This window comes from Callithrix jacchus, chromosome 9 (assembly GCF_049354715.1).
Source record: "Callithrix jacchus isolate 240 chromosome 9, calJac240_pri, whole genome shotgun sequence".
Lineage (NCBI taxonomy): Eukaryota > Metazoa > Chordata > Mammalia > Primates > Cebidae > Callithrix > Callithrix jacchus.
Genome location: NC_133510.1, coordinates 57259024 through 57284444, shown reverse-complemented (window position 1 = coordinate 57284444; position 25421 = coordinate 57259024). Strand labels below are relative to the sequence as shown.

General features: G+C 38.1%; 1 protein-coding gene across 2 annotated transcripts in view; it reads right to left on the bottom strand.

Annotated features, from left to right (window-relative positions):
• Positions 1 to 23699, bottom strand: part of TAFA2 (TAFA chemokine like family member 2) — a 490392-nt gene extending 466693 nt beyond the window's left edge. For both annotated transcript variants that reach the window (XR_622823.5, XM_009004136.5), the window contains exon 1: positions 23134 to 23699. The gene's annotated coding sequence lies outside the window, so the exon portion shown is untranslated. The remainder of the gene's footprint in view (positions 1 to 23133) is intronic.
• Between the last annotated feature and the right edge of the window lie 1722 nt (positions 23700 to 25421).

Genomic DNA, 25421 nt, shown 5'->3' with positions numbered 1-25421 from the left:
CTTCTAAAAACAGTGGATGGGTAGAGGAATGGGCAGAGTTCTAAATGAAACAATCTAGCCATTTTGGTCTTATAAAAGTTAGGTGATTTAGCCAGTATCATACAACTAGTAAGCAATAGAATTAGAACTCCAATACTAGTTGTCTGATTCCAAATTCTATGTTCTCTTCAATACACTAAGATGCCTCTCAAATGCACCCCACAGTTACCTGGCACACAACCACTTGTAAACTGAGGAATAGCTGTATTACCTGGTTCTGCAGGGTTTTCTGTGCCTCAAATATATACTTAGTAAAAATTTTGTAAGTTTTATTGGTTATTAGTAAAGTCACCCAGAAAAGGTAATACATTAGACTTAGAAAAGCATCACAAGAAATAGATGTTTTAAAATAAAGAGCAGGTTTTCTTTAATAAAAGTGTTTGTTAATTTGTTCTACTCAAAACTGATAGTACTTATATAATACAAAATGAGCCTAAGGTGTATAATAGAAATGAGCTTATGATTTTCATGCACATATTGAAAACCAAGTTGAGATTCAAGATAATTCATATATTATATCACTTTCCAAGTTCTTTACACTCACCGTAAATGCTCTCTTGTTTATCTGGTTGTGCCAGTGATTTATGGAAGCCAGAAGAAAAACTGCAGTCCCAAGGACCCTAGGGCAAGACTTAATAGTACGCTTGATGACTAAAATAATTGATATCCCTCTTTAAAATGTGGAACAAAGGAAACTATATGTTGGGGTCCAGCGTTTTCATGATAATAATATTAAGTGAAAATATGTTTAAGTCAGGGGAACCTGATATTGTCATTAGCATCACATTGGGTGAGGACTCTTTTTTTTTTTTTTTTGACTCCTGACTTTATTATTCAATTTCTTTTTTTCATTTAAAGTAGTCTTCCGTGGTTAGGAAGTCTTGCCTCCCTAGACCAGAATCAGTTGGAGCTGGCTGTTGTTGGAAGGGAGTGGGCTGGGGAACTGGGGTGGCAGCAGGGAGACCCCCCTCCCCCGGCTCTGCTGGCGGTCCTAGGTGGAGAAGAAGAGCTGCACTTCACAGAGTCTGGGGTGTAGTGGGAAGGGGATGAGGCAGGAGCAGCAAGCTGGGGAGATGAGACCCACCTCAGTCCCCAGCTTCATTTTCTTCTAATGTTTCCCCACTGGTGGCATTCTCTGCAGTCTTGGATGCCTTCTTTTTTTCTTTTTCTGGGTTTTTCAACTTGCAGAACTCTGGAGGAGGGCATTTAGCTCTGCATCCTGGACCTCCATCTCAGATTATAGAGGTCAGGCTCGAAAAGACCGCTGGTTATCCACATGGGGCCATTGGGCATGAGCAGAACTGTAAATTTAAACTGGGCAACAAATTCACCCTCCTTCTCATAGAGAACATTAAATGGTTGCAGCAGTTCATGTTTGGCGCACTCTACCACACCCATCTGAGCCTTCTTCTCATCTTCAAATGCTCTTAAAATAAATGGCATGGCATCGAAATGCCTTTCCACCTCACTGAAGAAGGCACATGAAGGACTTTAGACAATCTCTTTGAGGAAAGAAGTCTTCTACTGACATGGCTAGCGTTAAGGTGTACCTTCTTCTGAAATGTTGCCAAGACCCGAAAGAGATACTAGTTTTGAAGCCTGTCCAACTTGTACATCAAGTCAGCCAGCATCCTTGGATAGATCACTCTGCTTTAGTGCTCTTCCATTTTCACATTTGCTTATTTACTGTACCAGAGTTATGTGTGTGTTTATTACTTCTCTATAGGATTCAGTCACTAAAGAGGGACCATCTAGATCTATCAACCCCAAATACGGTATGAGGTTTTTCTATTTGTATCAATTTAAGGGGTACACATACAGTTTTGTTACATGGATATAATGAAGAGTGGCGAAGTCTGGGCCTTTATTGGAACCATCACCTGAATAATGTACACTGGACCCATTAAGTAATTTCTCATCCCTCACATCCCTCACTTTCTTCCCACCCTCCCTTTTTTCTAGTCCCCAGTGTCTATTATTCTACACTCTGTGCTCACATGTGCACATTACAATATGGGTTTCATCAGGTAGCAGATTACCTTGGCCATTGGCTTATTATTACATCTCTAACATTTTGTAGTCACAATTTTTGAAATTGTGTTATTTGTAATTTTATAATAACATTCCTGTAGCATTTCTTGATTGATCCATAGTTTATGACAAATAAGTAGTTTGCAATCTAGCATCAATATATTATTCAATTTATTATGACTCATGACATTTAATGTATCACAGTGGTTTCTCTAATTATACATTATACCCTTGTTGTTAGTGTTTTTTTAGTGTAATCCCTGTTATTATTATTTTATTTTTAATCATTACCTCCTTACTAATAATTAACTAATGCAGACAACCTATAGTATTAGAAGAGAAAGGCTAAAAGAGAGAACATAAATAAGCAAATCCTCCATGCACCGTTTTTGTGCTCCACTCTACTAAAATTTTACACTGCAGAACAATTCCAGATCCTGTAACATAGGTCCTATATGTTGACAGTATTTAAAGAAAATGCCAGCTGTGACTAGAGCAAAGTTGCAGCAATAACAAGAAATTCTGCTACATGGCATTTCCTCTGATAATTGCTATGGCCTAAATGTGTCCCCAAAATTCCTATATTGGGGTCCTGGACCCTAAAATCGTGATGTTAGAAGATGGAGCCTTTGGGGTATGATTAGATCATGAGGGCACATGGGATTAGTGCTCTTGTAAAAGAGGCCCAAGGGTGCTTATTCGCCCTTTTCACCATGTGAGGACACAGCAAAGAGGTGCCTTCTATGAGGAACTGTTGCTCACCAGACACCAGATCTGCCAGTGCCTTGATCTTGAACTTCCTAGCTTCCAGAGCTTAGAGAAATAAATAACTATTGTTTATAAACTACCAGTTTATGTTCTTTTATTATAGCAGCCCAAATGAACTAAGACAAAAATAAATCATCTAGAAAAGGCACATGGACAGAATTTCACAGAGTACTTTAAAGAACTTCTTGCCTTCCTTTTTGATGCATTGCATGCTGATAATCCTGAAATCAAGCAAGAATAAATATATTAATCTATTATAATACTAAGAAACTGACCACAAGGGCACATATATCACTTTTCAAAATTCATGAAGGATTAGGAAAATGATCAGTGTGTATTTGTATTATCTCTTATAAATATATTTTTAGTATAACTAGAAATCTAACAAAGCAAATTATCACAAGATATATCAAAAAGAAAAACAGTATAGATCATAAGTAATAAATGATTTTTTTGAAAAAGAAAACATTTCACACAAATTCAATATTCTTCTTTGACAAAATTATAGGTTTAGGATATAGAAAACAAGGATGCCTTCCTCTCCTCCTCCCTCCTTTCCTTCATCCTCCTCTTCATATTAAGAGACAAAAATGTGCCAGGAAATGTGCAAAGAACAGTCCCTGCCCCAAGGATCATATAATCTAATGACTAAAGCAAATAAGCAATTTCATTACAGTAAGCTGTCTTAGATGTAGATTGAAGCTGTGTACATGTCCAAAAGAGGGCCCCAAAAGCTCCAAATAGAAAGAAGTCTCTCTTGATGTTACTTGAATGATATAGTCATCAATATGCCAAAAAAGAATTTCTAAGATCATGTAACTGCAACTGTTGATTAGAAGAAATGAAGTGCCACAGGCACTAATCTTGATTCAGAGCAATTTTTCTATGACATTCATGATGGACCAAACAAAATGCTCAATAACACTATTGCTAACAAAGTCTAACGTTATTTCAAGGTAGGGGCTGACTTCTGCCTCTTTTTAACAGGTAAAATGCTTAGTGTAAACACAAAGTAGGTGCCTAATACATATTAATTTCACACTGAAAGCTAGAGGAACATGCAAAATATTTCTACATATTAAGATAGAATTTAAATGCTAGTGACCTTGGTAAATTGAAAATATCAAGAGAAAATAAATGAAGACTGAAGCAAAGCTTTGCCTTTAGTTCAAACAACCTGTGTTCAATTCTAATTTAGTCACTTAATAAGCCCAGTGGCCTTCAGCTGGGTATTTAGCGTCTCTGACTCTCAGCTACCTAGCCATAAAGTGAGGATATTGATACTGATACCCTAGGCTTGAGTCATTGTGAGGAATAAATGAACTAATATATATGAAGGTTCCTAACTCAAGGCATGGCCCAGTGTAGGATACTCAATAAATGTTAGCCTCATGTTCTTACTATACGCATGGAAAAAAGATTTCCAAAAAGTGTAAAAGACTGGCCACAGAGGCTCATGGCTGTAATCCCAGCACTTTGTGAGGCCGAGGCAGGAGGATTGCCTGAGATCAGGAGTTCAAGACCAGCCTGGCCAACATGGTGAAACCTTGTCTCTACTAAAAGTATCCAAAAAACAATAGCTGGGTGTGGTGGCACACACCTGTGATCCCAGATACTAAGGAGGCTGAGGCAGGAGAATCACTCAAACCCAGAAGGCAGAGGTCTGTGAGCCAAGATTGCACCACTGCACTCCAGCCTGTGTGACAGAGCAAGACTCCATCTAAAAAAAAAAAAGTGCAAAAGGTAAAAGACCTTCAAGGGTCTCCTCGTCAATTTCCCTTTAAGTTATTGTAAACTGAAAGTACAAAGAAAAGGTCATTCTACAATCTTCCCCAACAAATGGTTTAGTCTTTCTAGAAAGCAGCACAAAAGAAAGTAGCATCAGTATCTAGCATAAACCTCATCAATTCATTTATTTAATATTTATTATGTATTTCCCAGATGCCATGGATTATTTTCCAGACAAGTGTCATTTAAACCTGTGTCCAAGTTTCTGATCTGTATGAACCAATGAATGCTAAGTATCCAATAGCCTCTAGTGTTGGAAATTCACCACTTTCTTTAACAACTCTTAGTCTTTGGACAGATTTCAGTATTATTTACTGATGCAAGAAAACAGGGAGAAGAGTTCGGAGGGAACAAGAAATGAGTTCAATCTGAGACTGTTGAGTTTGAGATTAATCTGATATATCCAGATGGAGAGACATAATGTATAGGTGGAAAATCAGACCAAAAAGGTCTTACCAGATACCTTAGATTCGGAAATTATCAACACACATGTAGTAGTTAATGATGAGAATAGATGAGATCAATAAAACAATGTTGGCCGGGTGCAGTGGCTCATGCTTGTAATACCAGCACTTTGAGAGGCCAAAGTGGGCAGATTGCTTGAGGCCAGGAGTTTAAGACCAGCCTTGCCAACACAATGAAACCCCATCTCTATCAAAAAATACAATTAGCTGGGCGTGGCAGTGCATGCCTGTAGTCAGGAGAATGGCTTGAACCTGGGAGATGGAAGTTTCAGTGAGCTGAGATTGCACCACTGCACTCCAGCCTGGGCTGGATTAAAGAATTTAATCTACCCAAAAGGCAGTTCAAAGAAAGGTAATTCAATAAAGGGTCCACCTAAAATTTGAATGCCTTCAAAATAATACTATCTTGGGAACTGTCTAGTTGCACTTTGATGTACAGTGTTTAACTCACAGTGTTAAAACTTTACCACTTTATAAAACCCTTAATCTTTACACCCCTCTAAATATTATCAAAATCTTCCTCATTTTGAATACAAATATTTCTCCTTATATAACTGTCCACTGATAAATACTGTTTTCAAATAGTTGAAGATAACTTTTCTAACATAGTACTTATCATAATTTGCAGATCTATTTGTGTATATGTCAATATATACAGATATATTATTGATTATAAACTCCAAGAGCGTAAGGATACTCTGTTTTACTAAGTATCCACAGCACATAGTGCAGTGCCTGAAACCTAGTAGATGCTCCGCATACAACGATTGAATTAATGAGTGTATTGACGAGCAAGCCGCGTTTTAAACTCTAGAATTAATTATTGAATGAAATTTTAGGATTCCTTTCTCTATGGATTTTTTTTTTTCTTATTTGGATCAATCCTTATGTAACTTCTAAGTCAATGTAAGAGAGCAAGATAGATTGGGTGCCCTCTCACAGTTCCTTCCAGAACTTTGATTCTATGAAAAGCTGGCAAACGTTACATGCAGTGGGAACATCTCATTGAAAATTGGGAAACCTGGTTCCCAAACCTAGGTCTGCCACTATTTCTGTGCTCTTCAATAAGCCTGGCTACTTCTCTGGGCCTTCTGACCACATTTACAAAGTGAAACTTTTGTATCTATACACTCTGAGGTCTTTTTCCAGTTTAATATATAAGACTATTTTTTAAACATGTAAATATTATAATATAATGTGTAAATAAAGGTATGTGAAATGCCTAGTCATTGTTCTGATTATATTATCATTTCTTCAAACTTCACATTTCTTTTATTTTTCTGACGCTCTTGTTTAACTATAATAAGCTCCTTTTATACCCTGTTTTCAATTTGTCACATATTCAATCATCTGAAATACAACTGCCTTATCATCTCCAACAAAGTAGTTCTTCAAATTGAATTACATTGTTGTTTTCTATGACTCTGAATCCATTCTTTCATAACGGGCCTTTCTCTTAACCCCAGCTAGAAAATTTTATTGCTAATTATAATTTTAAAGCGCAATCTATAGCAATATTTATTGACAATTAAGGCAAATTATCACCAATTACTATTCCATTATATAAGCAATGATTCTAATTCAGACCAAGAAAATGAATTAAGTATACAAAGAACCTATTATCTATATAGACACACATATATACATGCATTAAAATTATGAGAAAATTTGCATGATACCTCTCATCTGTAAAAACAACAAAAAAATTCAATGTGTTCCCACCTTTTTCAGCAATATTTCTAAAGACATTCAAAAGAAAATATCACTTAGGTGTAATACACTGCTCCTCCTTTGATGTTGTTGTCATATTAAAAACATCCATAACCTTCAAGAATACAAACCTGGCCAGGCACGGTGGCTCACGCCCGTAATCCCAGCACTTTGGGAGGCTGAGGCGGGTGGATCACGAGGTCAGGAGTTCAAGACCAACCCGGCCAACACAGTGAAATCTTGTCTCTACTAAAAATCCAAAAATTAGCTGGGTGTGGTGACACATGCCTGTAATCCCAGCTACTCAGGAGGCTGAGGCAGGAGAATTGCTTAAACTGGGACCCAGGAGACAGAGGTTGTAGTGAGCAGAGATTGTGCCACTGCACTCCAGCCTGGGCTACAGAGTGAGACTCCATCTCTAAAAAAAAAGAACAGAAACCTATTCATATTACCATACAATGTCTGCTGTCAGTATTACCATATTATTTTAAAAATCTATTTACAGATATAGTTTTGGTTTTTTTCTTCCATTTGTTAAAATGAATCTAAAATAGATTTACTTGGAAAGAAATTGTCTGAATTCTTCCAATATAACTAATGTTTTTATAAGGCTTTGTCATTAATCAGAAAATTGAAAGATTGCATTGTTCAATACCCACCCAGCATTTAGCATCTAATTAGTCTTATATTGATGTTCTACAAATGCAACTGAGTTCTGCACCACAACTGCTCCATGAGTGTTCCCATCCCACCCCCAAGAAACACATTTCTTGCACAACCAAGAGCCCAACAGAGGTTTTTAGAAGATCAATGTAATAGTACATTTTTGCTTGAGTTTATATTCCAGAAAAAGACACATTTTGGCTTACATTTGTTTAAAAGTTGGAGCTTTTTTTCAATTCAAATGAATAAATATTTGAGTATACAACACGAATTTTTCAAATTTTCTTAGATGTTAGTTCCTTATCTTAATACATGACAAGGCTTTTCATCAAATGAAATTGGAAAATCACAGAAACGCATTTATGGGAAATCTGAGACATATTCAAAGAATGCTATGATGCTATAATTTTAATCAATTCTAAAATTGAAAAGGGGAAATTATTATTTCCATATACAAATAATTTGAATCAAGAGAATTCTCTAACCAGCATTCTGTTAAGCACAATGAATCTAATGTTCTAATGAGTATAATTCAAATGCAGTGCTGTATGGTTAAAAACTGAGCTCTGAACACAGCGTATCTGACTCAAAACTCATTTTTGCTTCCTACAAAGCTTTGTGGCCTTGGTCAACTTACTTACTTAGAAAGGACACTAGTGCCTTACTCTGGAATTGCTGTGTGAGTTTAAAAAGATCACTCATGTGAAGTACTTAGCACAGTGCCAGGCAGGTTGGTCAGTTTCATTTTTTTTTTTTTAATGTTTACAGATGTCCATAGAAAGCAAAGACCACAGGGAGAAAATCTTCATCCCCTCAGAGTTTTCCTGTCCATGACAACTATGCAGGAGCACAGCCTCAGTGCACAATAACACTCAAGTGGAAACAGGAGGCAAAATGAAATGGAGAACTCTGGGCAGGCTCTCCACTTTCATCCATGGCTCTTTCTTCCTTCCACCAACTTGTCTAGGCAGCAGATCACTGCTAGAAAAGTGGACTTTATGGTCTATGAGGCCAAGTTGCTGCAAGCTGAGCAAAAATTCAGAAACAGAACAATAAAGAGAAAGGTGACTTTCTGCGGACACTTTTAAAAGTGAATGAGGTTCTTTTATACATATTATTGTTCCCCAGAGCTCTCTCTTAGGTGTTAAGATATTTCCTGGGAGATCTCATCCATTCAGAAGATTTCAGCTGCTACCAGTACACTACTGACTTCCAAACCTGTATCTTTAAGCCATAATTCTGTTGTGAACTTCAAACCCAAATTTACTGTTACTCACCTTTACTCTTGGGTATTCCAAAGGTACCTCAAACTCAAAATGCTTTAAACCAATTATCCTCATCTAGGTGGGATACAGTTGCTCTGGGGATCTCATTCTATAACCCCCAGCAGTCAGCTAAGCCAGGACCCATTATTGACTCTTTTCTCTCCCACTACCCTATATTCAGTCTCTAGGACCAGTTGGTTTCATCTCCTACCTCTAAACTGTCCCTTCTTTTTCTGCTTTCTTCAACCTCTTTTTTTCAGACTTTTGCCAGTTCTCACCAGAATGACTGAATAGCTCTGTAGCTAGTCTCACTGGCTACCTACTCTGCCCTCCATGAAGTCTATATCCAATATTCCCACCAAGGCATCTTTCTAAATATAGAGGAGGGTAAGCCTCAAGAGAGACCACAGTTAGGCATGGCAACTCACACCTGGAATCACAGCACTTTGGGAGGCTGAGGCAAGAGGATCACTTGAGGCCAAGAGTTCAAGACCAGCCTGGGCAACATAACAAAACCCCATCTCCACGAAAAAAATTTAAAAATTAGCCAGACATGGTGGCACAAGTCTGTAGTCCTAACTTCTTGGAAGGCTGAGGCAGGAGGATCACTTGAGCCCAGGAGGTCAAGGCTGCAATTGGCTATGATTGTGCCACTGCACTCCAGCCTGAGAGACAGAGCAAGACCCAATATCTAAAAAATAAAATTAAATATAAATAAAGAGAGAGACCTCGGGGGGACAGTACTTCTGTCAAGAAGTATAAAAGGTCACTGTTTATAATTTTTCTTAGAGTGGCCACCATAGCAGACATAAACTAGGAAACAAAGGTTTACTTTGATGTGACAGAAAGAGATGCTATCAAGAACTGTGAAGGATCTGATGGTTAACCCTATTTGCAAACTCACAAGTTAGTTTACCATATTTCATCGATCCTGGCAAAAGACATAGCCTCCCAGATTAGAGACAGAGGAGTTTATTATTCATCATACAGCAAGCAGCATGAACATCATGTTTAAGTCGGTTCTCTTTCTCTCCAAGACCCACAGGTATGACATGAAATGGATCACAGGCAGATGTTTCATGTGGCATCCCTAGCACTTACGGAACCCAAATCTTCTATAATGGGATACAAGAAGACCTGCCCTTAGCCCTAAGGGGAGAGATTATTTTTATTATTCTGGACAATAAGTAAATCTGCCCTGTGATCCAGAGACAGAAATTATTTTCTAAGACTAGTCGCTTGTTAAACATCCTTGGAAAGATACTTTGGAATAGAAGAGTAGTTAGTGTTCTGAGAGACTTGTGGAGAAACAGGCTTTGAATTCAAACCTGCATCTGGCATTCACTATCTGTATGATTTTTGCCTTTCTCTATCAGAGTTTCCTTCCCCGAAACTGAGGATCGCACTCATTTCTAACCCACAGTCCATTTTATAATATCGAAAGAAATCACTTCCATAAAAATGTTTTGTAAAGAATGTGGCACAATTTTAAGTATAGTTATTATTTATGATTCTGGAATGTATTTCATTTCTTATGGAAATGAAAAAAGACAAATAATTTAGAATTTTTTAATTATACAATTAATAAAACACTTATTAAATACCTTATTAAAGGTTAGATTTGGGTGGTACAAAGTGAAGAATATGACACATTTTCAACTTCAAGAATGTCACATTCTAGGGAGGAACCAGAAAGAAAAGACAATGATCAAGATGTGTTCAAGTGACAGAACAGAAGCACCAGGTGCTTCTATAGAACATGGAGGAATTTGAAGGAATCTTTATAGAACTTGGAGGAATCTAAGTAATCATTAAATCCAACCCTCTCATTTGCCATAAAGAAAACTGGTGACGAAAATGATCAGTAATTTTTTTCCAAGGGCTGACAGCTCTCTGTGGCAGTGTCAGAATTGGAACTCATTATTTTTGACTTTTAGTTTAATAAACAATCTTGACAGACATTTCTTGTTCCTGAATAGAGGTTTTACAAGACTGAGGCAGGACATTCGGTTTGACTCCGTGCATTTTTCTTTCTTCTGCAGTCGTAGTTCAGTTCATTGCCATTTCACTTCTTTGTTCCCAAGAATGTTGATGGATTTATTCTTTTCTAACTTCTTGTCTCAAAGATCAAGGATTTTCTCTTTTATATAGAGAAATCTAGGACAAAATTCCTTTCTGACCCTTTTCTCCCTTACTTTTACTCCATCTGGCTCCCTACCTGATAATTCTTCCTTGTTATATCCCACAAAACACTAACCCTGACACCTTCCCTGGCTGCCAGTTATTCAATCTGCTTTTTTCTCTCAGTTCACTCTGGTCTGCCATACCATCTGCCCAGTGAACTTGCTGCAGATTTCATAAAATGCAAAGTGAAATATTAGCTACAAACCCTGAAGTTCACCTTAAAGACTAGATGTAATCAGCTGCTAGGAAAAGACGGTAAGCAAGGAAAACCATAGCTCACCCAGTTTTCCTAGTAGGGTAATATGGACTCTGCTCCAGGGTAAAATCCACCAATGTGCAGTAAGCTTGATTTCAATTCCATGCATCGATTTTGAATTTTTTTCAGTACCTGAATTTTTTATTAATTTTACATTTGGGATTGCAATGGGGAAGAAGAATAGATATGTCATTTTCAATAAGTACCACAGTAGCCATAGTTCAATATTAGATTGAGTTTAGAGCTTAATTATACAAGTTTGAGTGTTTGGGGACAATACAAGGAAAAATCAGGTTCTTTCCATTTAAAGCCTTTCTTGAGAATCATCAAAGAGTCTCAAAATATTATACTTCAAAAACTAAAGAGAAGATATTCAAGGGTTTTGAGAAAGTTTCTAAGTGTATAAAAATGCTAATATAAACAGTTATAATCTTTTAAAATAGGCGCAAAGAAAAAATATTCAACTTTAAATTCTTATGATCTAATAAACTGTTAGTAAACACATGGGTTTTTTTTAATAATCAAATAGTCTCAAAAATTTTTAATTTTGTGGAATCTTCTATGGTGGCAAGTATTTAAAAGCTTTACTTAACTCAGGAGGACTAAAATGAAATTTATAAATATTTGAGCATATTATCTATACTAAATAGCATTTAGAATTAGAATAGAAAAAAAAAATTAATATCATTGACATCAAGAACAATGGTATCATGGTCAATAGTGTCCCTCAAGTTAAAAAAACAGCAAATCCGTTCATGATAAATTACAAAAATGGCAATTATGTAGATAAGAATAAATGGCTCTAAATTCCCTAATGAATGAGTCAAGTTATTGACAAGAGCAATCAAAACACATTCCATATGTGATTAACACTTAAATTTGACATTGACAAATATTATTTAATTTATGCAACAATCGAATCTCAAGTGTATGTAGTTTATAAGTCTCCAAGTTACAATAAATTGTGGAAAGAATGAGAATTTCAGTCAGTATGCTTATTTTATTTTTGTCCTTGACTTTTGCCTAGAATGTATTTGTTAATTCAGATGTAGGTCAGAATTGCCCCCCACCCCCGGTCCACACACACACACACACACAATTAGAATAAATTGACCATCTTCACATAATGCTTCCTTAGTCATTGAAGAAACATAACAAAATACACTCTATTAATATGTAACTATGTAACTACTGATCATCTTCCCATTAAGTTTATTAAGTACCTATTACATGCCATACACTATGCTAAACACTGGGAATCAATAGAAATGAGATATACATGGGTCTGCCTCACAGAGCTTACAGTCTAACAGATTCGGTAGAATGAATTGATATCACTCCTCAGCTATAAGCAAAGCTATTCTATATAGTAAAAACTTGTAAGCACTTAGAAGAAAAAAAACAGTAATATTTAACAGCATGACTATTACAAACTATATTAATAATACAACTTGAAAGAAAGCAAATTGCCTCACTCCCTCAGACTGACATGTCTAAATCTTATCTCAGTTTATAATTAATATGCCAGTATAAGGAAACATAAGAACTTCCAGAGCATTGATAAAACTGATGACAAAATATTTTACCCAGTGAACTGAGCTTGTGGCATGAGGTCCTAGACAGCAGTAGAATAGAGTCACTTACCTTAGCTATGATACTTTCTGACAATAGCAAAACTGGCTTGGGGGGGGAAATGCTACTAACATATGAAAGTAAGTGCAAACTTCCTAAATCATAAAGTATTATGTCTTCAATCCTAAAGGAATCACTTTTGGAAAGTTATTTAAGATTAGCAGAACAAAATTTACTAAAAAGAAGAGATATTCATTTTGAAATTGTAAGCCCAATAAATATACAAGGAAAACCTCATCTTTTTCAAGTCCATCCTCCCCACTACTCACGGTAGCTACTCAAGTAGAACAAAAACCTAGACATTATGGCCAGAATTTTGACATCTAAGCCCTAAAAGGACTGATAATAAGTCACTATTGAAATTTCAAAAATAACTTGGATAACTAAAATTGACTTTGTATGCTAGAATACATTGATGTATAATATCTTAGTTATGAAATAAATATTTCTTCAAACTGTAGGATATAAACCAAACATGCATTAATATGTGAAAATTTTTGGAGGAAAAGTATGTTCTCTAAATAGAAGGCTAACAAACTAAGCAAAACACAAATTCTGTGCTCAGATGAAACAGCCTATGAGAAAAATGTCTGGAGTCAGAGGCCAGATTTGGGCTGCTCGCTACATGGAGAAGCAAATGAAAGGGGTAAGAGTTGAAGGTTTCCCACCTTTTTGAATGTGTGGAATAAAATTTAGTGGTAAAAATGTTTTTTAAAGCCATGCAACTCAAACCATAGTCCGTGAGCCAACAGTATTCAGCTGGGAGCTTGTTAAAAATGCAGAATCTCAGGCCCTCTTCCAGAACCTTCATTTTAGCAAAATTCCCCTAGGCAATTTGTGCACACATAGAAGTTTAAGAGGTACTGATATAAACAAATAAGGCATTCTGGGACTATAGCACATGTTCCAAATATTTGGAATAAATTTAAACTTCTGCATCTACAGTACATCCCTTAAAGCCTCCAAGATGCCTCAACTTCAAGATGAGTTCCACATCAACTATACAATGAGTCATTAAGAAAAAATTAAACTACAGGGGTCAACCTAGCCACTCATCATTATCATTAAGCTCCTTCAGATGAGTCCTTTACTATCAACTACCGTGATTGCAGATGTCAATAGGGTTGGAGGGTTGCGGTTAGAGGTGACAAAGGGGCCAGCATACACATCTCATAACTAGCTGTCCTCACATACCCCTCTGTCAACAGTGACACACTCATAGTCCTTAGCCTGTGTGTGGCCTGCAGATATGTCTGTTGACCCACATCGTATTTTAAATTTGAATTTATTGCCATTATTTATCATTTTGAAACCTTCACATTTAAAAATCTGTGCATCCAAGTTATCTTCTGCAAATCAGAAAATCTGCCACGCCAGACCCATATTAGATCTAGCAGTAACATGTTGGAGCCAAGGCTCAGCTGTCACACTTAGATGTCAGCCATAATTTCCACCGCTCCCTGTGGTATCCCCAGAACTATGGCTGAAACCAAGTGTCAGTTGCTATTTGTCATCTTCCACTTGGTCTGCTTCATTCATTCACATTTCCAACCTGATCCCTATAAGCACTTGAATTTGTGAGCCTTTTTTTTTTTAAGACAGAGTCTTGCTCTGTCGCCCAGGCTGGAGTGCAGTGGTGCTATCTTGGCTCACTGCAAACTTTGCAATTCTCCTGCCTCAGCCTCCCGAGTAACTGGAATTACAGGCACCTGCCACCACGCCAGGCTAATTTTTGTATTTTTTTAGTAGAGACTGGATTTCACCATGTTAGCCATGCTGGTCTCAAACTCCTGACCTCAGGTGATCCACTCACCTCAGCCTCCCAAAGTGCTGGGATTAAGAGACTCTAGGACACATCATGTCACTGATCTAAAGTCACTCCTTATGGGAAATTCAGGAAAAACAGCTACGATTTGTGTCACCCTCCATTTGAAGACAGACCTTGTGAGATGGAATCAATCCACTGCATTACAAACCTCACCCCAAATATTATACACTATAATATTTTTCTTCACAATACATTCCAACTCAGATATTTAACTATTTTAATTATTTCTTTTCAGACCTATGCTTCACAGTTATAAATAAGAATGACTAGGAAGAACAGATATAGCACAATATATTGTTGAGCCATTCCTTCAGATTCACTTTCAAAACTTCAATATACAAAAATGGTAAACACCATGAGTGCAGATGTCTGTCTTTTTTGTTTACCACGATAGCCCAAACACCTAGAGAGTGGTATTTATGGACTGAATGTTTGTGTCTTCCCAAAATTCATATATTAAAGCCTAAATCTCTAATGTGTTGGTATTTGCAGGTGGGACCTTTGGGAAGTAATTAGATCATAAGGGTGGAGCCCTCATGAATGGGATTATTGTCTTATTAGAAGAGACATGAGAGAGATGATACCTTTCCCCCAGACCCACCACCACCAAGTGAGGATCTAGTAAGAAGGTAGGTGTCTACAAGCTAAGAAGAAGATGGCCTTCACCAGATAAATCTGCTGGTGCCTTGATCTTGAACATCCCAGCCTCCAGAACTGTGAGAAATTACTGTTCATTGTTTGTTACTCAGTCTGTGGCTTTGTTTGTGTTGTGGTGGTGGTTTTTTTGATATAGGGTCTTGCTCTGTCAGTCAGGCTGGAGTGCAGTGGCACCATCACAGCTCACTGCAGCCTCAACCTCCTTGGCTCAAGCAAACCTCTTCCCTCAGCCTCCTCTGTAGCTGAGACTACAGGCATGTGCCACCATGCCTGGCTGATTTTTGTTTTGTTTTGTTTTGTTTTGTTTTGTTTTTTGCAGAGACAAGGTTTCACCAATTGCCTAGGCTGGTCTCAAACTTTTGGGCTCAAGTAGTCCACATGCTTCAGCCTCCCACTGAAGGTGGGAGCCACTGCACCTGGTGAATCTGTGGTATTTTTATTGCAGCAGCTCAAACTAAGACAATCCCAATAACTACTTATTGAATAAACGAATAGATTTTTCCAAGGATTATAAATTCTCAAAATTTATACATAGATTTTGAATGAATATGTTTAATTATCATATAATATATGAAGATTATTTATTTGCTAGCCTAGCTGATCAAATTTCAGTGACTATGAAAACCATCAGTAGAACAAAGAATGTAACCCTAAAAAGCCTGAGGCCCATGACCTATCACAACTTGTTTTACAACAAAACAGCATCATATAGATAAAGCAAGATTACTAAATTATAGGATTAAATCTGACTCAATTTTATGTCTGAAGGTCTATGGCCTTTAGTCATCACTGTAATCATCATCATTATCATCATCATCATCATCATCATCTCCATCTTGATCTTACAAAGCTGGAGAACCAAAATAGCAAGCTAATGAATTTTAACCGCTCAACAAATGATAGAAGGAGCAAATATATCTTCAACTAGAATAGCATAAATTTTGACCCAATTCTAAATGTTTATTTACAAGCACACCAACCATTGGTCTAAAAGAGGTTTGCAATAGTGCCAAACTGCATACATATCTTAGCAGGAAACAACTGTCATGTAACAGATTACTTATCTATTGAAAAGCATGTATGAAGTGTTTAAATGCCAGGAACTATCTGCTAGATTTTCCTTGACTTCCTAACTAAAAGGGAAGCTCCTTAAGGTTAAATATGTCAGGCTATATTATTGCACTTCTATGCCATGATACTTAGTGAGTCTGAACACACAGGAAAAAAAATATTTTTTTTTGAGGCAGGGTCTCACTCTGTCACCCAGGCTGAAGTGCATTGGTGTGATCATAGCTCACTCACTGCAGCCTCAACCTGCCAGGCTCAAGTGATCCTCCCACCTCTTAGCCTCCTGGGTAGCTGGGACTACAGGCACACACCACCACGCCTGGATAATTTTGGGGTTTTTTGGTAAAGGTAAGGTTTATCATGTTGCCCAGATGGTCTTGAACTCCTGAGCTCACATGATCCCCTCACCTCGGCTTCCCAAGGTGCTGGGATTACAGACATGAGGCACCGTGCCTGGTTGAAAAATCATATTTTTAATTGTCTTGAAAATTCCACCAAAGAAATATGTTGCTGAGAAACTGAGGCACAGAGAAATAAAGTGGTTTTCTTGTGGCCACATGGTTATTTATTGTTAGAGCTACAAAAGCATCTCCAGAGCTCTCACCACTGTACCACATTGGTTCTATAATAGTCAATTTCAAAATTTATCTGCTAACTCAAATAGCAAGCTAATGAATTTTAACCACTCAACAACTAATGCAAGGAGCAATTATATCTTCAACTAGAAAAGTATAAATTTTTGTCCAATTCTGAATGTATATTTATAAGCATACTAGTCATCAGTCAAACAGGGGTTTGTAATAATGTTTAAATACATACCTATCTTAGCAGGAAACAACTGTCCTTTAACAGTCATTAGGTTTAGTTCAAGAACTAAACTTTCAAAAATTAGGTTAAATTTTTTTCCTTAAAGTTTTCCAAAATGGGGCCTCTGTTTTGCGGAGGATGAGATTTCAGTGCCCTCTCATTCTCCCCTTGGCCTTTGAATTGCTTCACTGAAATGTGGATCATCTACCTTCTTTCTCTTTCTACGCTGTAAAAAAGAACTAAAGTTAGAGTTATTTCACTCAATTTGACTCAACTTTCCAAAGAAAATACAAACAAAAGTAAGACCAGGTCACAGCTACTGCCTTATCTCATAGCCATTTCTAAGAAATTTTCTGAACACTCCAGCACCAACAAATTTGAGGATGCCATTCACCATACAACTATAACAAGGTAAACTAAACTAAGAAAAAAATGGTAACCGTAACCATGTTTCCTACTGTAAATAAAATAGTACCAGACAGTGTCTCTGTGGATTTAGAACTGTCTGTAAGCTAACAAAAATAAAAACATAAGTGTAAATGTTGTTTTTCTCAAACAATATCTATTGTTTGAGTAGACCAAGTTATAGGGTCCCGGAAGGCCTACCTTCTCAAAGAATTTATTTTAACAAAGTTTCTGTGTTCTATCACTAGGTGGAAGTTTACTATTAAAATTCCTATGAACACATAACCCTTTCAAAACCATGGCAGAGTTTTCAGATGTAGGCAATAATTTTGAATGATCAGTTTTTTGCACCAGAAAGAATGTCTCCTCATAGCCCAGGACATTCTGGTTTGAAACATTTAATTCCAAAGCACAAATACACCTTTACAAAAATCTTCTGTTCTAGTGCCCACTATAATTTATTTTTATAGACTTGTTTATAAAGAACTGCATAAGAAAGCCAAAGTGTTTTTCTGTATTATTAAACTCAACAGAAAGTTCCATGTGCAGCTACAGGAGGCCATAGGCAATTAACACTGAAAATTGAAAGGTTTAGAATCTTTGCATGACCTTTAAAGGGCAACACAGTTGCCCATTCACATGCATGCAATTATATGGTGACTAGTTCATAGCAGCATATATATAGATATATGTGTGTGTGTGTGCGTGTGTGTGTGTGTGTATATATATATATATATATATATATTTAGTAAAACATACCTTGCATTCATTAAAAACTACTTTAAACTTCCCAGGCTTCATGTGGAAAGTTAGCTTTACATAGCACAGGAGACTTGTTTAGCTGGTTGTCTCAATTTTGTCAAAGTACTAAATTCAGCCTATCACCGTAATTGCTAGAATGCAACATTATCACATTATTGAATCTCTCTGTAAAGAGTTTCCAAATCTACTGCATAAAGCTATAGTATAAAAGAAGCAATATAAATATAAATTTAATTGAATGACTATGTTTGTACTATTGCTGGGGAAAGAGAGATATAACTTTGCTAACTAGCCATTCAGGGGAAATCATAAAACAATTACAGCTACTATGGAGTAACTTAGGAGATTGAAGGAAGTGATTAAAAGGATTCTGTCTAATATAAACATATAAGCTCTGATTCCTTAGTTATATATCTCATCCTCCACATGAACCACTGAACAAAGTGGAATATTCTTCTTATAGCTCATATATTTACTTTTCATTTGATTTCCAAATGAACTAGAAACCTTGTGTTTCCCAATGGCAATACCAATCAATTGCCCAAGCATTCCACTGACTAGCTTGCCTAATATTATAGCACAGGATAAAATCCAACATATCCATGTGGTATACACATTAGAAACAGGTGGATTTTTGGAAAACTAACATAAATTTGGAGTATAATATCAATATATTTTAGTCAATTTTGTAGATATCATTTTAAATGGGAATAGTATACTCCAAGGTAATGCACAGTTTGTGCGTTGACTATGGAGGTGTCTGTTCAATAAAAACAGCACACAGATATATTCAGCATCTAAAATGTGTCAAAATCCCAGTTGCAGTGTCTATAAACACCTGCCAAAGTGTCTCCACACTGAGGGCAAAAGTGATTTTTATTTTTGTATTTGTAGCCTAGTAAATAAACATATCTCCAAAAGAAAAAGCCATGAGAAAAATAAAATATTAAATTAACAGTGGCTCAAACAGTAAAACTCAGTTATAAATGACCTTGTTGTACTACGGATATAGTTGTACTGCAGTTCAAATCATGGAACACAGTGGAAAAAATATGCACCTAAAAATGCAGACATTCTACAAAGTTGTTCTGATCACACTGGTTTTCAATGACACCCATCTAAGATACTGGACCAGTATCTTAGATGGGTGTCATTGAAAGCGTATGTATGTATGCATGTATGTGCATATATGTATAGATACAGAGATTATATAGTTTGATATTACAGAGAAATATATTTAAATATTTTCATGTTCCAGTAAGTCTAACTTACCCCTTTAAAATTTCTGTAAGATTAAGTAGATAAGAGTTGTTTATTTAATTGACAATGACACTGCACTGAATGAATCACTGCACTGAATGAACAAAATTAGACCTTCTAAAAATTACCCAATAAGTCAGTGGCCAATGACAAATAAAAAACAGAAACTAACTTCTAGGTCCCTGTTTGCTAGGCTTACCTGTCAATCTCCTGTCTCAGATTGTGCTCCGAACCTAAAGTAAAACTGTTTTTCTAAAAAGATTAATGGTAACTCAGTGTGAAATTATTTCTTCTCTTTAATGGAATAATTAAATAGTTCAGTATGCTCAAAGTAGTTCAAAATAAAGTTAACCAAAGAATTTTTAGACAAAATGGCAAATTCACCATATCACATGGCATTACAAAAATCAGTGGTCCAAAAGCAAGATATCTCATGTGAAATTTTGTGCGAGCATGTGGCCAGACATTAGGCTGATGCAGCTGGTTTGGCCTTCACATCTAGCAGCAGGCTGTGTTAATGCATTTCTTCTCTTTGTTTTGTTGGAGCCCTACTAATAACAGGTTGATGAATTACATTTGTAAATGTCACGCATAGATCAAAGGGGACGACGGATTGGATGATTATTTTACCACAAGTTGTGATTTTTCACCAAGAAAACATAACTGTATTGCACAGTAAAGTTCCTTATTTTTACTTGAATCTTCAGTGAACCAAACAGCTGCAGAAAAATGTGACTTAATGAGGCATCCCTAATAAAATACTGCAGAAGTAAAAGCAGGGGCACTGAACTGTTTGTACTCTGGCTGTTTCATCTTTTCAAATATATTAGAAATAACTGATGACACTTTGGAACATTCCTTGTTTGGGGCATGCCTTAGAGAGTTCATCAGTAAATGTTCATGAGTTTGCAGTGATTGCTGAACTTGGACGCAATCTGACAGTGCCTTTTCTTAGGGACCAAGATAAGAAATGACTAAGAAATCCTGAAGATACACATCTTACTCTTCCTGTACAGGTTAATCCATAATTTGCAATTAGTGATAAATCAACATTAAATGTATATTTTAACACAAAATACATTTTTAAATGGTCATGAAAATACTATATTGAAGACATTGGATCCAGGACTACTAATATTTTTGATAAGATATAAAATAATTTTTAAATTTTTTCTACCACCCCCTAAATTTTATCATTTTATAAATTTTTAAATAGGAAAACTAGCCGTATCTAAAAACAGATCTTTTAACAGCCATGTCATCACATTTTATAACTTGGCGTCTCTAAGCAATATGAATCTATTTTGACACAAATCCAAAGGCACCACAATTAATGTTCATTCTCCAATTTGTCATTGTTAAAATAGCTAATATTTTTCCAATGCAATATCACACATACTTAGAAGTCTTAAATCCCCTCTAGCAGAACCTGTACCATTATATAGGCGTTTGCTTTCATATCAAAAATTTTGGGCTCATCTTTAAGAGACACATACTATAGCACTGCACATAAATATAAATTCAGCAATCTAAACTACTAAATTTTTGAAAGGCAAGAAAAGAATCAAGATTTAACATTAAAAAAAATGCCTAATCTGAATAAAACAACACACTAAAGCTATTTGCCTCTTGAAAGACACCCTGTGCCTAAGTATTCAGTTGGCAGTGACATTGACCTCACAGACTTTTACTATCTATAAATAATACAATCCAACTTTTTTATTGAAAATTAGGAATATGAAAATAAAATAAGCTCCAATGTGGTAACTGATGGCCTTTAAGTGCCTACTGGTGGCTTTAAAAATTAAGATTCTATAAGGAAAGGTCAACTCAAACAATTGACTCAGGATAAGATCCAGAACAAAATAAAGTAAGGAAAGAGACAAACATGTCTGATCTTTTACTTGAAATATAGTATGTTAGGTGCCAATTTTGATATTGCAAATGAGAGTACAAACACAAACATGGAAAGTCCAGGGCAAATACAAATAATCTTAATGCTCTGATTTTTAAAGCGTTAGAAGTGTTTTCAGTCTCCTTTCCTAGTTATTTTGGTTTAGAACTTTACAAAAAAAAAAAAATCTTAAATTAATTGCTCATTTGTCTTAACTTATATTGCCTAATAAAGCAGTTTGAGAGTGCTAATTGATAACTGAATGTTGATGTTTAAAGCAATCTAGTTGAGAAGACAAGAACCAGATAATTATGATCCAGTCAATAGTCATTGAAATTCATTCTGTCCTGAGTGAAAGACCCTCCTACATTAAGTACTTTGGGGACACTTCAGAATTAAAGTTGCATATGGGTTTGCTTTTTTGTGGTTTTTAAGATTTTTTTTTTTCCTCCAAGAACCATTCTGTAAAATCCAAGAGGGGATTTCACAAAACGAGGATTTTTTTTTTCCTCTCTCTTTCTTATTGCCATAAGCCAAACACCCAGCAAAGGTGAAGAGAGACTAGCTGCTGTGTAGTAACATTACTACACATTAGATTCCAAACGCTTCAGGCAGTTAACACTTGGTCAGGACCTGGAATACTCAATAGGGAAACCTCGCGTCCTTCTGAAGGCTCTGTGAGCATCTGTGGTTAGTCCTTTTCAGACTGGGTAACTCAACCTGCAGTTCTTGGAGAAATAGGGCAACGGATCTCAAAGTTTCCTTTGCAAAGGGAGTTTCTGGAAATAACACGTTCCCCATTGATAAGGGAAGATCAGTAGCCTAAAGAAAACACTTCTTGGTAGGCACCCGACCTTTTAGAATTGAAGGCCGAAGGGATGGCAAAGCAATTAGGAGAAAACCAGTGTACTACTAGCAAGATCTGGGAGACATCTACCCAGAAAGAAATGAAAAACCATTAGTCGCCTGAAACCATTCTTATTATGAACGCTGTTCATCAGAGGATCGTTTATTAAAGCTCCTTTGTAGTAGCCTTTACAAAAGCTTTATTTCATTCAGTAAGAAAGCTCCCCATCCCAAATCCAAATAAACCTTACATAGATGAGGCTCGGGAAATTATCAGCTTGGTTCTTTATGAAAATAGTTAGCGGTGGAGAAATCAATAGTCTCATTGAAATACCAATCTTCTGCAAACAGGCCTGAGAATTAACTAATCAGAAGTGGACAAAAAGTAGGGATTTCAGAAAGATGACCCGACACATCCCATTGATCTTCGCTGGAACGCGACCCCCAACTCCTTATTAAGAGTCCAAAATGGTTACTGGCCGGGATGGGTCTGGGTGAGGAATCGAATTAAAACCCACTTCAATCCTCGACCTGGTCGTTTGCTGTATTAGGAGAAATCGGGCAGAGAAGGAGGCATCGCTCCTCGGAGCCCTACCCTGCCTGACTGCCCGCGAGGGAGACGCCGGCCGAGGGACCAGCATCTGCCTTCACCTCTCGCCTTCCCGGGGCGATTCCCCTACAGCCCCCGACCCCCGAGAATGGGGAGGGGAGACGTGTGCCCACAGGAGCTTCCGGGACCGCGGTCCTGCAGTTGCCGCTCCAGTCCCCAGCGCTGGCCGGCGACCCGAGGGGCGGCTCGCACCTACCTGCAGCCCCGTTTCCCGGTGGCGGCAACACCTAGCGATGCTCCTGCAGCTTTTGCGGGCCGGCGCCAGCCTTATCGCTCTCGCATCGCTTCCAAGATGCCAATCCGCCGTCACCATCCAGTGGCATAGGGAACCGAAGTCTGGTGCTGTGTGCTCGTGGAGGACGGTGTGTGAGTGTGGCCCTGAGCGTGCGAGTGTGCGCGCGCGTGTGTGGATGTGTTTCCTCCTCCGATGGCAAATAGGGCTCAGGAATCTCTTGACATCCGAACTGGAATCCCCCTAAAGCGGGTGAAGGTGAGCCTGATCCTTCTACCCGCTTCTTTATTCCACGGTGTCAAAGTAACCAAAAGATTTCTTTACTGAGGAAAAGCCAACGTCCCGCAGCCCTTGGCAGCGCCTGCGGTCGCCCGCTGTCCTCGCCGGATGCGCGCCGTGGGCTCAGTTCCCTGGACTGCAAGAATCAAGGCGGTCTTGCAGCAATTACCGCTCTTGTTCCATCTCTGATTTGTTTGCTTTTAACGCCGAGTAAAGACTTTTCCTCTCGCCTCACGTCGTCTCTCCCTCTCACACACACACACACTCACACATCCTCCGTTCCCTCTCTCCCGCCCTCCCTCTTGTTCTCTAGGGAAAGGCAATTGGACGGAATGATTCACCTTCAGGAAACAGCCTCGGCCACGCACTTCTCGAGTTCCCCGACTCTTGCAGGTACCCGGGCTCCAGCGTGGCTGAGTTGCTGGGAGGCTCGGGACAGGAAGGAGAGGCTCTGAGCTCGGCCAAAGTCCCCCCGCCAGACGCCCGCGTTCCTCGGTGCAGGTTCCCCTGTGCCCACTGCTCGCAGATAGGTCTCGCCGGTGCCCTCGCGGAGACTTTGCTCCTTCCACTCGAGTCCACTTAGCAGCAACTCCTGGCCAGCTTCAGCCCCTCAATCCCGCCTCGAAGTGCTGAGGGCAGAGCCCCGCGCAGCCCACCTGCTGCCCTTCTAGGCATCGTGGGCTAGAAGGAAGGGAAACCCGCCGATGTCCCCCTGGCAGCAATGCCCTGGCACCGTCACCAACGAGAAAGTGCTAGTTCCAACATCCAACACGAGCGAGCAGGTGTCGCCTGTGTCACTTCGCTAAAGACGGGAGGGGAGAAAGAAAGGAGCGGGGGGGAGGGAGGGGGCCGAGGAAACAAATCCAGATTTCCAGAGGAGAAAGAAGCCGTTTAGCAAGCAAAGCCTCCTCTCCGCGTCCCACCCCAGGCGCTGTACTGTCAAAAGACACTGATGCTAATCTTTTAGAAACTCGCCATAAAGGACAGAGCCCCCTCCACTCTAGAACCCTATTCCAGCCAGCTTGGCTGTCCAGGGAATACAGAGTGACTTGGCTCCCCCTTATAGTGCAGAGAGAATGCAGGAGGAGAATAGGTCCTGACACTCCAGGTTGAGTTAAGCAGTAAAATGGGATGGCAGGACCAGGCGACGTTGCCTCCCTTCTCCCTCCCAACAGCCAGTTCTGTGAGCCCCAGCAACTGCCGCTGAGAGCAAACAACGGTCCTGCAGAAAAGGAACGACAATAAAAGATGAGGAGGCAATTCGTATAAAAGCTGGACTATGTCTCCCTCTAGAGGGACAATCGGATTAGAACGCTTTACTAGATGTAACCAATTTCTCTCTATAAAGAAAAAGAAAGCAGTATCTGGTTTCAGAGAATTGCATTTTTACAAATTACAACTTATCAAGGATTTAGAGGGAGGATTTTTACTGCATCCCTGTTAAGCAAAGCCCTTGCTAAAGAAACGTCGTGATATTCATGACGATGGAAGGTCGTGGCCTTACACGTTTGGTCAAATTGGGTGTTGGTTTAAGCACTGTCTTCAAAGGCTCACTTCGGTCATATTTGGATATGAGCAAAATCTTAACCTAGTGATTAGAAGACTATTCAAAAGTGAACAAACAGTAAGAACGAATTCAGAAAAAGAAAATCTGAAACAAAGAAAGGGAATGCTGACCTAGGAAATCTTACAAGTCCTTTACAAGGAGGGAGAAGTCAAGAATCTGGTCTTGGAGCCAGTTTTCATACCTCTTTTTCAACTAGACCAATAATTGTCAAGATAGGTAAATTCCTTCTGGCTCTAAAAATTTGTGCTTTTATATAGCTGTGATTCTCTGAAACCATTTACAAATTAGGTATCACATCCTCTCTTTACCAGTTAAAAAAATAAACGTAATACTACCTACATATTTACAAAGAGATATGGAATATATGCTTCACTTAGCTATTTTATCTTAACATGCTTAGTAAATC